This window comes from Rutidosis leptorrhynchoides, chromosome 5, assembly GCF_046630445.1.
Source record: "Rutidosis leptorrhynchoides isolate AG116_Rl617_1_P2 chromosome 5, CSIRO_AGI_Rlap_v1, whole genome shotgun sequence".
Taxonomy (NCBI): Eukaryota; Viridiplantae; Streptophyta; class Magnoliopsida; order Asterales; family Asteraceae; genus Rutidosis; species Rutidosis leptorrhynchoides.
This window is the reverse complement of record NC_092337.1, coordinates 97,010,354-97,024,985: the sequence shown is the minus strand read 5'-3', so window position 1 is coordinate 97,024,985 and position 14,632 is coordinate 97,010,354. Positions and strand designations below refer to the sequence as shown.

General features: G+C 38.3%; 1 non-coding gene across 1 annotated transcript; it reads right to left on the bottom strand.

The window, feature by feature from the left end:
* Positions 1 to 6,616: 6,616 nt before the first annotated feature.
* On the bottom strand, positions 6,617 to 6,723 carry LOC139850828 (small nucleolar RNA R71). Its single transcript, XR_011760206.1, has one exon. It is a non-coding gene; the product is annotated as a small nucleolar RNA R71 (small nucleolar RNA).
* Positions 6,724 to 14,632: the final 7,909 nt, after the last annotated feature.

Here is a 14,632-nt window from a genome sequence, read left to right as displayed (position 1 = left end):
TAGCCAGAACCAAAAAACATATTCAACCATAAGGATAGTTAGTTAATTAAATTAGATTACTTTAGACTACCTTAGATTAAATTAGATTACATTAGATTACCTTAAAATTAGACTACCTTAGACTAGTTTAGCTTACTTTAGATTACTTTAGAAATTTAGTTTATTTGCTAAAAATTTAAAAAAAAAGGCATACCCAGTGTATGACCCAAACCCGATCTAGACCAGGGCCGTTGTTATTCGTACCTGATCCAGACGCAATAATCTCTAAAGCACGCAAGGAAGCGCGAATCAGAAATCAAATGGAATTACGCATTACTTTAGCAGAAAATACTAAACCCTCGATTGAAGGTCGAGGAGGACCAATCAGATTTCCGGAGATTCAAGGACACTCGTTCGATTTAAAACATCATATCATCCAGTTCATTCAAAACAGCTGTCAGTTTCATGGATTACCGAATGACGATCCTAATTCTCACCTTGATAAATTCATCTCTCTTTCGAACTCCTACAAACAGCCAGGGATAAGACAAGATATAGTCCGGCTATACTTGTTTCCCTATTCTCTCACTCATCATGCTCAAACTTGGTTCGAAGGACAGGAAAAAGATTCCATCACGTCATGGACGGAGATGGCTACTAAATTCCTAACCAAATATTTCCCTCCTTCTAAACAAACCAAACTAAAGAATGACATCATTAACTTCAAACAAAGTTATGATGAATCTCTTTACACTGCATGGGAGCAATTCAAAACCCTGCTAAAGAAATGCCCTAATCACCAGCTAGAACGGTCAGCCCAAATCTGTACCTTCTACAATGGTCTTACGGTAAATCATAGGATGACGATCGATGCAGCTGCTCAAGGGAATCTGATGAACCAAACTTCAGACGAAGCATGGGAGTTGGTCGAGAACATGACAATGCATCATCATGACTGGAACAGTGGTGAAACAACTTCATCATCTGCCCCACTCTCTGCACTCAACAATCAAACGGAGGCCATCAAATCCCTCACAGGTAAGATGGAATCTCTCGCTAAACAACTCGGAGAATTGAAGACACAGCCGCAGCAGGTCAACCAAGCTCAGGCTTGTGTTAATTGTACCAACCCACAACCCACTGCAGAATATCAAGTTGATTACGAAAACCCTGACGGTTCAGTCTGTTACGTCCAATACCCAGCTCGTCCACCAAATCCCGAATTCAATCAACAACCTAGGGTTAATCAATTTCAGCGAAGCAATCAACCTTTCCGCTATCGCTATCCACCTTATCCAGCCCAATAATCTCAATTGAACTACGATCAACCACTTCCACTCACTAGTACCCCAGTTGAGGAAAATTCCCCTACCACCCAGATTACGAAAGCAGCTAACCCCTCTCTCGGAGCTGATGATCAGTTGACTCAGTTCATTCAAGGACAACAACAGCTAAATCAGAGAATTGCAGCCAGGCAAGATCATACGGAGATACTAATGAGAAACCAATTGGCTCTGCTCAAAAGTCTGGAAACGCAGCTCGGACAGTTATCACAACGCCTTGAAACCCGACCGCAGGGAAGATTGCCAAGTAATACTATCCAAAATCCCCACAAAGAAGAAGCAAAACAAATGGATTCCATAATCCCAGAGGAAGAACCACGGAGAAGGTCAGCCAGGCTCAAGAACAAATCAACATATACTCAGAAGCTGACCCCAGAAACTCCAGTTCGTGTACCCTATCTTGGAAGGCTACAAGAAGAACCATCTAAGCTTGATTCCTTCAAACTTGATGGAAGATTCCTGGACACTATGTCCAAAGTTCCCAACCAGAAGAGATACATCCGAAGGCTTCTCTCTACAAAGGAGAGGATACCGGACTCTAACAAAATTCCACTGAGTGGAGAATGCTCTGCATTACTCAGGAACTCTCTACCACCGAAGCTAGGAGATACGGGCCCATTCGTTTTCCCGTGTTCAATCTACCAATCTGGAACCATTCATGCGTTAGCAGATTTAGGAAAGAGTATCAACCTAATCCCCTACTCTCTCTACAAGAGATTAGAGTTAGGAGACTTGTCACCCACTAAAATGACAATCCAACTTGCCGATCATACAATTCGATATCCTAAGGGCATAGTTGAGAACGTCTTGGTGAAAGTCGACAAATTCTTGTTTCCTACAGATTTCGTAGTAATGGATATTAAGGAAGTCCTACACACTCCAGTAGTGTTAGGAAGACCTTTCATGAATACGGTCAGGACTGTCATTGATGTGTACAATCAAACCTTGATCTTACGATCACATGGGGAGAGCGTTACCTTCAAAATTGACCGACCAACCGATCTTCCTGGACAGGCAGAGATGTTTTCTATTTCCACCAGACGGATCACTTCCGATGAAGAGTTTTCACCTCCAGCTGATGATATCAATATGGGTGTCGAATCACAGCCTGTAGACGACCCAGAAATGGAAGAAGAGGATCCCAGCGAAGAAATAGAGGAAGAGGAGGAATCTGAAGAGGAAGAGGAAATGGAAGACGTAAAAGAAACTGCGACAATACCCGCTCCAAGCATTGAGCGTCATGAGGAAATAATGAGGCTTGAGACGGAAGACCAGAGTTTAATCATCCGCTTCAAGAAAAAGACCAACAAGGCTGAGGTCAAGGATATAGAAATTGATCCTGTAAGTATCAAACTGGAGAATCAGAATACTGAAGAAACCCTTTCATCAGACACATTGATAGTGCTCCAAATGAAAATATATTTAGGCGTAATATCCTTCCAAAATGTAAAGCTTTTAGTTGCAATTGTTCTATTTTTATGTAATAATCGTTTAAATAAATAAGTGCGAAGATAAAAGACAAAAATGATGATTTGAAGACGCAAATGACCAAAAAGCTCAAATGTACAAGTTACAATCCAAGTGGTTCAATTTATTGATAAGAAACGTCTAAAATTGACAAGAGTACAAGCCTCGAAATGCAAAGTACAAGATATCTAAGCGTACAAAAAGACTTCGAAAATCTGAAACCGAGACATGAACCAACTATCAACGTACGACTCAACGGAGCTAAAATTACAAGTCAGCTATGCACAACAATATAATATAATATATAATTAATTATATATATTATATATTATAATATATATATTATATATTATATTATACAAAGGCGCCCACGTTTTGTCCAAAAGTTTGTGAGCTGGAATCTTGACCTCCGTGATCGTGGGGGTTTTACCCTCTGCAGCTCCGCGATCGTGGAGCTACCTGGGACAAAAATGCCTATAAAAGCCAGCCTTCTGATCGACGAAATGCACACCAGATTGAATCATAATTAAATCTTTTCTTTCTCTCTATATTTATAATTTATATTTATAAATATAATTAAGTTTAATTTAAGATTAATAATAATAATTGGGTTATTGTAACGAATGTTTTACGGGTTTCAAGTCGAAACTCTGTCCGTGTAACGCTACGCGATAAATAATCACTGTAAGCTATGTTCTTCCTTTTTAAATTAATGTCTCGTAACTAAGTTATTATTATGCTTATTTAAGCTGAAGTAATCATGATGTTAGACTAAATATTAAAGATGGGGTTATTGGATTTTGTACCATAATTCGGGTTTAGACAAAAGACCGACACTTGTGGACATTGGACTATTAATAGATGGGGGGTATTGTCTAATCGAATGATAACTCATTAGAATCTGTCGAACCTATCTTCAAATTAGTTAATCAAATAATTATTAAATGAATATGCATGTCCTATTTAGTGACGTTTATACGACATCTTTTACAATCATTTAATTAATTATTCGGGTTGGGTAATTGATTATTCAAACTGATCAAGTGGGTAAATTAATGTTCATATCTTATTAAAACAGGGGTTGATTACATACAAGGGTAATTGGTGTAATTGTTAACAAAGTATTAAAACCTTGGATTACACGCAGTCGATAACCTGGTGTAATTATTAACAAAGTATTAAAACCTTGTTACAGTTTGAATCCCTAATTAGTTAGATTATTTGACTTCGGGAATAAGGTTAATTTGACGAGCATTTTATAATTATGACAGATGGACTATTATGGACAAAAACCAGATAGGTTCTATCAAATAAATCTAGGACAAAGGACAATTAACCCAAGGTAATAAATTAAAAAGCAAAACGTTAAACATCATGGTTACGGAAGTTTAAATAAGCATAATTGTGTTATTTTATATCTCATCGTACTTTTATTTACTGTCATTTTATTTCTTATCGCAATTTTAATTATCGCAACTTTAAATATTGCTATTTATTTTACGCACTTTAATTATCGTCATTTACTTTACGCTTTAAATTAAGTTATATTTATTTTTAATATTTTGCATTAAGACTTAAAATCGACAAACCGGTCATTAAACGGTAAAACCCCCTTTTATATTATTATTACTATATATAATTATATATATTTTATATAAATATAGTTGTTAAAAATATAGTACGTAATCACTAGCTTCCTGTGGAATGAACCGGACTTACTAAAAACTACACTACTCTACGATTAGGTACACTGCCTATAGTGTTGTAGCAAGGTTTAGGTATATCTCATCCATAAATTAATTAAAACTTGTATCATATTTCGTAGTATTTCGTAGTAAAAATAATAGTATTTCGTACGCCACCTAGCACACATCAAGTTTTTGGCGCCGCTGCAGGGGACTCGGTGAAAAACGCTATATTTATTATTACTATATTTTTGTAAAAATATATAATTTCTTATTTTGTAAAAATATATTGTTTTTGTAATAAGTTTTAAAAATAAAATATATATATATATATATATATATATATATATATATATATATATATATATATATATATATATATATATATATATATATATATATATAAGATTGTCTTTAAAATGTATTTTTATTTATGATTTTTAAAATATAAATTTATTTTTATTAAATTATCTATCTTTTCCTTAAAAAAAAAAAAACTGAAGCTGCCCAGTTTGAACCTGCAATTTATTCTGAACCTGCACTAAACCGCAGTCGCGGAACCACTTGGGCAGTAAGCACCGCAGTCGCGGAGTTCTCTGACAGGCTGAAACCTAGTACATCATTTAATACGGAGTAGCTTATTAATAATAATAATTATTATTTAACCTAATTAGGGTTTTAATTTAATAATAATTAGTTTTAGTTTTAATAAATTTTGTATTTTAAGTTTTAATTAGTTTTATCAATTATATAATTTTAGTACTTTTATAAAATATAATACAAAAATAATATTTTTATAAAATCTGTATTTTTATCATTTTAGTTATAATTGTATATTTTTATTCGTTTAATTCGTAAATTATATATTTATCGTTCGTAATTAGTTTTAAACTTAGTTTTTGCCATAATTATTTTATATTTCTATATTTTTAGGCTTTGCCGTAAAATCCCTTAAGTGCTTTTTCTTTAGATTAAGATTTAGGCGCTTTAGAATTTTACGACGTCGCTTATCGCTTTAGTTTTAAATAGATTTTAGTGCCTAATTAAGTTATTGCCGTTTTGGATATAGAATTCATTTTAAGCTTTAATACCTTTAGGTGTAACTTTTTAGATTTAGCTTTTAGACGTTTAAGTTTAGACGTTTTTCTTTCTTATTTTTATTTTTCGACTTTTTTCGACGCTTTTTCTTTCTCATTTCTACGCTCTAGTTTTTAGGACATAGAATTTTCTTTATTTTCTTTAAATTTCGACGAAAATTTATTTTAAGCGGTTAAATTGATAGACATCCAAAATTTTCTGGTTCGTAGTAATAGTTGGATTTGTTAGTGGCGAGTTGTCGGCTTCCGATTTAAAGGGTCCTGGCTACCTGCTACATCTATTGGCTATTCGAAACGTGGGCAAAATCAGAAAAGTCTATTAATTTGATAACTTTAATAATTTTTATTTTTATAACTAATAGGATATTCAGTGAATGCACCGAGCAAAACGTTCACCACCTTTCATACGTTCACCACCTGTAACTCGATCAAGACATCTAGCCAATATTATCGCCGTTGATTTTTCTTTAGAATCATCATCTAGTTGAACAAGTACTCCAATTCAAATTTTTGATAATCCATTTTTTGAACCCGACTTCACAATTGAGAACCCGGAGGATATTCAATAACAATTCCAAGATCCTGAACCACTAATCATTCCTGCTGAACTACAAACCGTTAAATCAAAATCCTCTAGTGATTCATATTCAACAAATTCAATTATGGAAGTAACGGAACCTCTAAGTATGGAAGACCGAATGAGAGCCACACGCACTGGCCAAGGTCATGCCATTATTCGGCCAGACATTAATGTGCCAGATTATGAAATCAAAGGACAAATCCTACACATGGTAACTAATCAATGCCAATATAGTGGTACACCAAAAGAAGATCCAAACGAACATCTTCGAACATTTAATATGATTTGTACTCTATTCAAAATCAGAGAAGTTGAGGATGAACAGATCTATCTCATGTTGTTTCCTGGACTTTAAAGGGAGAAGCCAAATATTGGTTAGAATCATTACCCGAAGGAGCGATTGACACATGGGATGTCTTAGTTGAGAAATTTTTTAAAAGATTCTTTCCGGCATCTAAAGCCGTAAGACTTCAAGGAGAAATTGTTACGTTTGCGCAAAAGCCAAATGAAACATTATATAAGGCATGGACAAGATTTAGGATGTTGTTGAGAGGATGTCCTCAACACGGTTTAGACACTTATCAAATAGTACAAATATTCTACCAAGGTGTCGACGTTGCCACACGAAAAGACATCGATACAGCAGCTGGTGGTTCCATTATGAAGAAAACCACAACCGAAGCTGTAACGACTCAACCCGTTATCCAATCGAATACGCAGCAAAAGATTTTTTTTTTATTTCAGAAGGGTGCACGGCGCGCAACCCTTTAGGTGCGCGGCGCGCACAAGGCCTGACAGCCTTTGTCTGGATTTTCCAAATTTTGATTAAAGATCTCCCACTTCCCGACACTTTTAGACGAAACACTTTTCACAACACATTATAATAAACAAGACTAACGCGTTCCAATAATAGAACGAGTTTTACGACACCGGGCCCACGTCGGCCGTTTTACGACTTTCGTACAAAATACAAGTTTCAATCCCAATTTACACTTAGACGAGTTAGGACTCTATAACCCAACCCGATACCAAGAGCATAATCCCGGGGACTACCAAATCCCCAATCCGCGTCCACATATCCAATAGCTACCCCATCGAGCCCAAGCGCTCCTACGCAACTAGTCTAACAACTAGCTAGCCTCATAACAAAATACCTGAAAAAGGTAAACAACGAGAGGGGTAAGCATAAAGCTTAGTGAATGCAATAATTATACATATACAAATATAATCTACTTACTTGCAAACACTTACACAAATACCGCATACATGCTAGCAATCTAATTAGCATACCATCGCAAGTATAAAGCTAATAATCTCCCATACCGTAAGCTAGCATAACAAATAGCATATATTCATCACAATATTAAATGCTAAATAAACAACACACACAATATGGTTAACCATTCTCGCGTCATGGTGCTACCGGCTCTTTGGTTCACACCATACGCATTTGTCATGATGCTACCGGCTCTTTGGTTCACATCACAACTCGAGTCATACTCACGCTAGAGTGCTACCGGCTCTTTGGTTCACACTCTAACAATGCTAAGGTGCTACCGGCTCTTTGGTTCACACCCTAACAAATCATGCTATAGTGCTACCGGCTCTTTGGTTCACACTACAACACACGTACTATGACGCTACCGACTCTTTGGTTCACATCATAGCACGCCCGCACATACTATGGCACTACCGGCTCTTTGGTTCATACCATAGCATACAAATAAATACATTATATACATATGCATATAATTATTCCACTCACCTTGGATTGCCCACACAAGTCATGTATGTAATTCACATCCAAACGCAAACGAGCAAGGTTTACCTATAATACGCATATAGATATACACACAATCAACATACATTCTCTACAAGAGAATTCGATGCCAACACCCTTAACCGAGTGTTTCTATCTAACACAACGACCCGCCCATTTAGTCACCTAAAATGGACTTCACCAATTACCACTACGGGTGGTAATTCCGACCCATTCAAACAAGTACAATTTAACCAAAATTATACTTGACACCATTTAAGCCAATATAGGTCTTAACAAAATTGCTTATTAACCAATTAATCCAAAATTAAAGTCATTACCAAATTTGACCCATCTCATTTCACCCGTTTCGCCCAAAATCACTAACGACTAGTGATTATAATTTCAAAACACCAATTAACACCTAAATCAAACATTTATATACTTGGTTCATCAAATCTTGACCTCATATCTTAGTTTGACTCCAAATCAAGGTTAACACTCATTTTAACCAACTAACATGTTCTTATGAACATCTAAGTCACCAATACATATACAATCTAGTGATTAACACCTAAACCAATGACAAATACTTTCAAATTTGTCATCTAACCCTAAACCCACAATAATCGGGTTCACTTACACTAGCAATACAACAAAACCCCCAATTTCATGAGAAATGGGGTTTAGAACCCTTACAAGCTCAAACCCTAAACATAAACAAGAATCTTACAATTAAATTCGGAGTTAGGGCTTACCAACACTACCAAAACGTAGCCAAGAATGAGATGAACAACGATAACACCTGAGCTTTTGATCGATTCAAGCTTCTTCATCTCCAAAACCCCAAATCTCTCTCTAGAATTCTCTCTCTCTCTCTCTCTAAGATAGATGAGAGTGTTTGTGGATGTGAAAGTGATCCAAAAGTGGATCTAATACTGCCAATATGTCCACAGATCCGTCCTCAAGTGAAAAGACCAAAAAGCCCCTCATTTAACTCAAAAATAGAAAAGACAGAAAAACTGTCTCAGGTGGGGTGCGCGGCGCGCACCCTTGAATGTGCGCGGCGCACACAAGGGTTTAAACCGATTCTGAAGTTCAGGGACTGATTCTGACTAATCCTAATTCTGATGTAAATTCTGAAAATGCGTAAGTGTTAGGTAGACCTTTTGTGGCGCTTTCTGGTGCACACATTTTCTGACACTTTCAGGAACATTTTCTGATGCACAAAATTCAGGATCTTACAACTCTCCCCCACTTAAACTGGATCACGTCCCCGTGATCTCCGTCACTTAACCCACCGGAAACTCACACTATGGTCCTTCGACACACATCCAAACTCGATGTCCATATAATTTCCATTAACCCGAATACCTCACCACACGCTAACAATTGCTAGCATGTATTACCGTAACCAGCGGCATCTCATACGCTCAACGTCCAAAATGCCCAATTAGGAAATACGGAAAACACCATATATTACTTTAAGTTCTCTCGGCTACAACTCGCAACAAGCTACATCCATAACCATATCACCCAGCGCGATCTACTAGGTCTACTACGCCGTGAACCAAGTCTTGCATTAATCCAAATCGAGAAGGATTCATTTCGCGTCAAAACTCAGTACTTCATCGTTTCATAAATGCACCACTCGACCGGTTATTCATGTATGTTCTCTATTTCAAGAACCAACTTCCCCCGTCTCCACAACCGGGTTATTCCTTCAACGAATAAATCTTGGTACCCTAAAATAATCCGTTTAGGAACACCACTTTCCCATCAATCGATCCGCACACGACCATCCATCGCTGGATTAATCCAGGATGACAATAATACACCACGTGCTAAACAATACATCAACACTCGACACATGGTTTCTCCTCCAAACCCTACTACACGATCACACAAGACGGCCCCCTAGTACTAGCATGAAAACTATTCGTGTACTAGAATCCTATCAACAACAAATTATTTTCACAACAAATTCGCAATTCGCCACACGATCCACAAAATATTCACCAACGCCGGGTGAATCCTCCTGCCTAGACCGTCCATTAAGGATGGCCTTGACATTCCAATGCAACCTACGGGTCACATCACTAGGGTACACACTTTCACAACCAAACAACATCCGTGTGTCTCTACGTGAGACAATCGGAGTCTAAACTTTCCACCTCACAATCGTCCATAAAGTGGAATAGTCCACTGACGATCTCCACGATTATGTTTCCCGACTGGGATAATACAGTATCCTTCGCGATAACGAACTCGTACCGACCCAATAATACTATCCGAGTTCACGACAACCTAGATTTCCACTATGAGAGCACCCGCAATAACAGCTTCACTCTCTCACTCCGAAATCTCTAACTTCACATTTGGTCTCGTACCGCACATTGGTACTACACGACCACCCTACATAAGAGTCTTACACTTCCTTTCACCTCATCACCAGAATCTTCACTGAAAACATTCCAGAATTGTAACTCACAGTCGTAATGCACGATCTCGAGTCGACATCAACAACCTGTCACTCTTCCTCGTTAGGAACTCTGAATACCTATTAAGGCTTAGCACAGTACACTCCGACACTTCGCTATTTATAACACCACCGGAGCTTCCTTGGGCGGTAGTAAAAACTCCCCCACTTAGAAATGTGGCTCCACATTCTCACCGCTAAGATGATAACATCCTGGGTAATTAGCATTCCACGAAACACATGACCATTCTCATCACTGGTCATCCACTCCAAATCACCACGAATTCACTACGGGCTCTCAGAGCCGACATACACATTCGCTTGAAGTGACGTACACGCGATAACATCGCACCTTCACACCATAATTACTATTAACAGTCCTTAATCGTTCGCATAGCGAACTCCACTAAGGTCTCACATACGCCTCTACGACTAGGCATATGCCACTCCGCTTAATCAGTCGTGCATCTCAGTCGAGATCACCTGACCTTCCACTCAACGAACCTTTATCAACAATGGCTCACTCTCATGGTGAAGAGTGACCAATCCGACACAATAATTGCGTCGGCCGCAACATCAACAATTCATCATAATCTTGGGCCTAACCGAAGATTAAGTACATCACCGGCTCACCGATCATCTTTACCCATCCATCACTTAAGAGCAACAAGATTCGCTCATCCGTCACTTCATAAGATGTATTTATCACAATGCTCTTAAACTTCGACTTTCACAACCGTCGAATTACTATCACCCGTCGATCACTATTATAATCTCCGATGCTTCCGAGGGTATTTCACGGTCACCCTAAGCACAAAGTGATCACACCACTACCGGAGTTGAACATTACACTAGCAGGTATAAAGAGGCACCTGACGCAGTGTCATGCAAACTCCCACCACCATCAACCGAATTTTAGAATCTAAATCTTTAGGTTCCATACATCCGATGTCACCCGTCTCTCTATAATAATGACCCGAAGTCATACCTACCCGACAACCTTACGGTTTATTGTCTTATCAAAAGTTCCTATCAATCACACGCTACCCGCAATTTCCACAAGGCCAAACGATATAGCCTCGCGAAACCTTTCATCTAACACTAAAGAGATGCTTGAAAACACCAAGTCTTACACCCTTTCGCACATCGACACTTCCACCACTACAAGGGATATTCCGTTAGGAATGTTACTCTATAATCCACAACACGCTAACACACTAACGCAATTACTGTCGTACGGGTCCCACTCCCATGAGTTTAATGACCCTAAGACTACTCGATTCGCCAATTCCAAGGCGACTCACAATTAGAATCCTAACACGATTCTCTAACCACACACTCTACCGAGTGTAACCCCGTTCTACAATCATTAGACTTGCTACATCCCATTACGGGATTCAAGTCCTTGTCGCACACACATACACACTAATCGGTCATCCTAGTTACGATGGGTAACTACAACCAATGACGATCTCAAAATGTACCCAATATGTAGGGTGACTAAATATGCGCCGAACTCGTGAGTTGGCTCGCTCACTTAACTAACCGGATCCATCGTACACTTCCCGACTCACAAAGAACCTGTTGTGACAACAAGCACATCACTCTTGACTACTATATCCTAGGAACCAATAAAAGATTCCTAATTCATCCCGTTCTACCCCAACCATGCCACGTTTCCTCCGTTCGGTACTTGTCATGTCATGCTTAGTGTCAAGATACACTTTCGTAATAATGGTGATCAGTCATTATTACAAATGCGTACCTTACCATTTCCACATGGTCACGCAAAGTACTTTACCCGGACTGACGCAACATTCACACAAATAACACGTGATAACTCCTAGTACCCGAATGACCAAAGTCCTTATCGTGAACTTGACCACTCAAAACCGCCAAACATACGAATCTCTCCAATAGATTCATCCCTAGGATACCGCACAAAAGGTACCTGTATATATACACCTATATACAATATAATAATAATTGTACACAAGTACATCGCAGCCACAAGTCAACCTACATCCTAGGTGACTATCACTAAAACAATGTCCAAGTTCGCCTGCTTACATTAGGCACTAGCTATCTAAGGCACTAATTTACACGCGAAATAAGGCCCCATATAATCACACTTTGGACAAACACAAGTCCTAGTTAGTCACCTACTCTAAGGCACTAACAAATCTCAATCCGACCCGTATTCCTACAAGTCCCGCAAATAATACATAACCGCCAATAAGTCTAAGACTAGGCACCTATTCCAAGGTCACCTAATTCCCTTAGACTATGCTCTGATACCACTTGTAACGACTCAACCCGTTATCCAATCGAATACGCAGCAAAAGATTTTTTTTTTATTTCATAAGGGTGCGCGGCGCGCAACCCTTTAGGTGCGCAGCGCGCACAAGGCTTGACAGCCTCTGTCCGAATTTTCCAAATTTTGATTAAAGATCTCCCACTTCCCGACACTTTTAGACGAAACGCTTTTCACAACACATTATAATAAACAAGACTAACGCGTTCCAATAATAAAACGAGTTTTACGACACCGGGCCCACGTCGGCCGTTTTACGACTTTCGTACAAAATACAAGTTTCAATCCCAATTTACACTTAGACGAGTTAGGACTCTATAACCCAACCCGATACCAAGAGCATAATCCCGGGGACTACCAAATCCCCAATCCGCGTCCACATATCCAAAAGCTACCCCATCGAGCCCAAGCGCTCCTACGCAACTAATCTAACAACTAGCTAGCCTCATAACAAAATACCTGAAAAAGGTAAACAACGAGAGGGGTAAGCATAAAGCTTAGTGAATGCAATAATTATACATATACATATATAATCTACTTACTTGCAAACACTTACACAAATACCGCATACATGCTAGCAATCTAATTAGCATAACATCGCAAGTATAAAGCTAATAATCTCCCATACCGTAAGCTAGCATAACAAATAGCATATATTCATCACAATATTAAATGCTAAATAAACAACACACACAATATGGTTAACCATTCTCGCGTAATGGTGCTACCGGCTCTTTGGTTCACACCATACGCATTTGTCATGATGCTACCGGCTCTTTGGTTCACATCACAACTCGAGTCATACTCACGCTAGAGTGCTACCGGCTCTTTGGTTCACACTCTAACAACGCTAAGGTGCTACCGGCTCTTTGGTTCACACCTTAACAAATCATGCTATAGTGCTACCGGCTCTTTGGTTCACACTACAACACACGTACTATGACGCTACCGGCTCTTTGGTTCACATCATAACACGCCCGAACATACTATGGCACTACCGGCTCTTTGGTTCATACCATAGCATACAAATAAATACATTATATACATATGCATATAATTATTCCACTCACCTTGGATTGCCCGCACAAGTCATGTATGTAATTCACATCCAAACGCAAACGAGCAAGGTTTACCTATAATACGCATATAGATATACACACAATCAACATACATTCTCTACAAGAGAATTCGATGCCAACACCCTTAACCGAGTGTTTCTATCTAACACAACGACCCGCCCATTTAGTCACCTAAAATGGACTTCACCAATTACCACTACGGGTGGTAATTCCGACCCATTCAAACAAGTATAATTTAACCAAAATTATACTTGACACCATTTAAGCCAATATAGGTCTTAACAAAATTGCTTATTAACCAATTAATCCAAAATTAAAGTCATTACCAAATTTGACCCATCTCATTTCACCCGTTTTGACATAAGTCCCGAAAACGCCCAAAATCACTAACGACTAGTGATTATAATTTCAAAACACCAATTAACACCTAAATCAAACATTTATATACTTGGTTCATCAAATCTTGACCTCATATCTTAGTTTGACTCCAAATCAAGGTTAACACTCATTTTAACCAACTAACATGTTCTTATGAACATCTAAGTCACCAATACATATATAATCTAGTGATTAACACCCAAACCAATGACAAATACTTTCAAATTTGTCATCTAACCCTAAACCCACAATAATTGGGTTCACTTACACTAGCAATACAATAAAACCCCCAATTTCATGAGAAATGGGGTTTAGAACCCTTACAAGCTCAAACCCTAAACATAAACAAGAATCTTACAATTAAATTCGGAGTTAGGGCTTACCAACACTACCAAAACGTAGCCAAGAATGAGATGAACAACGATAACACCTGAGCTTTTGATCGATTCAAGCTTCTTCATCTCCAAAACCC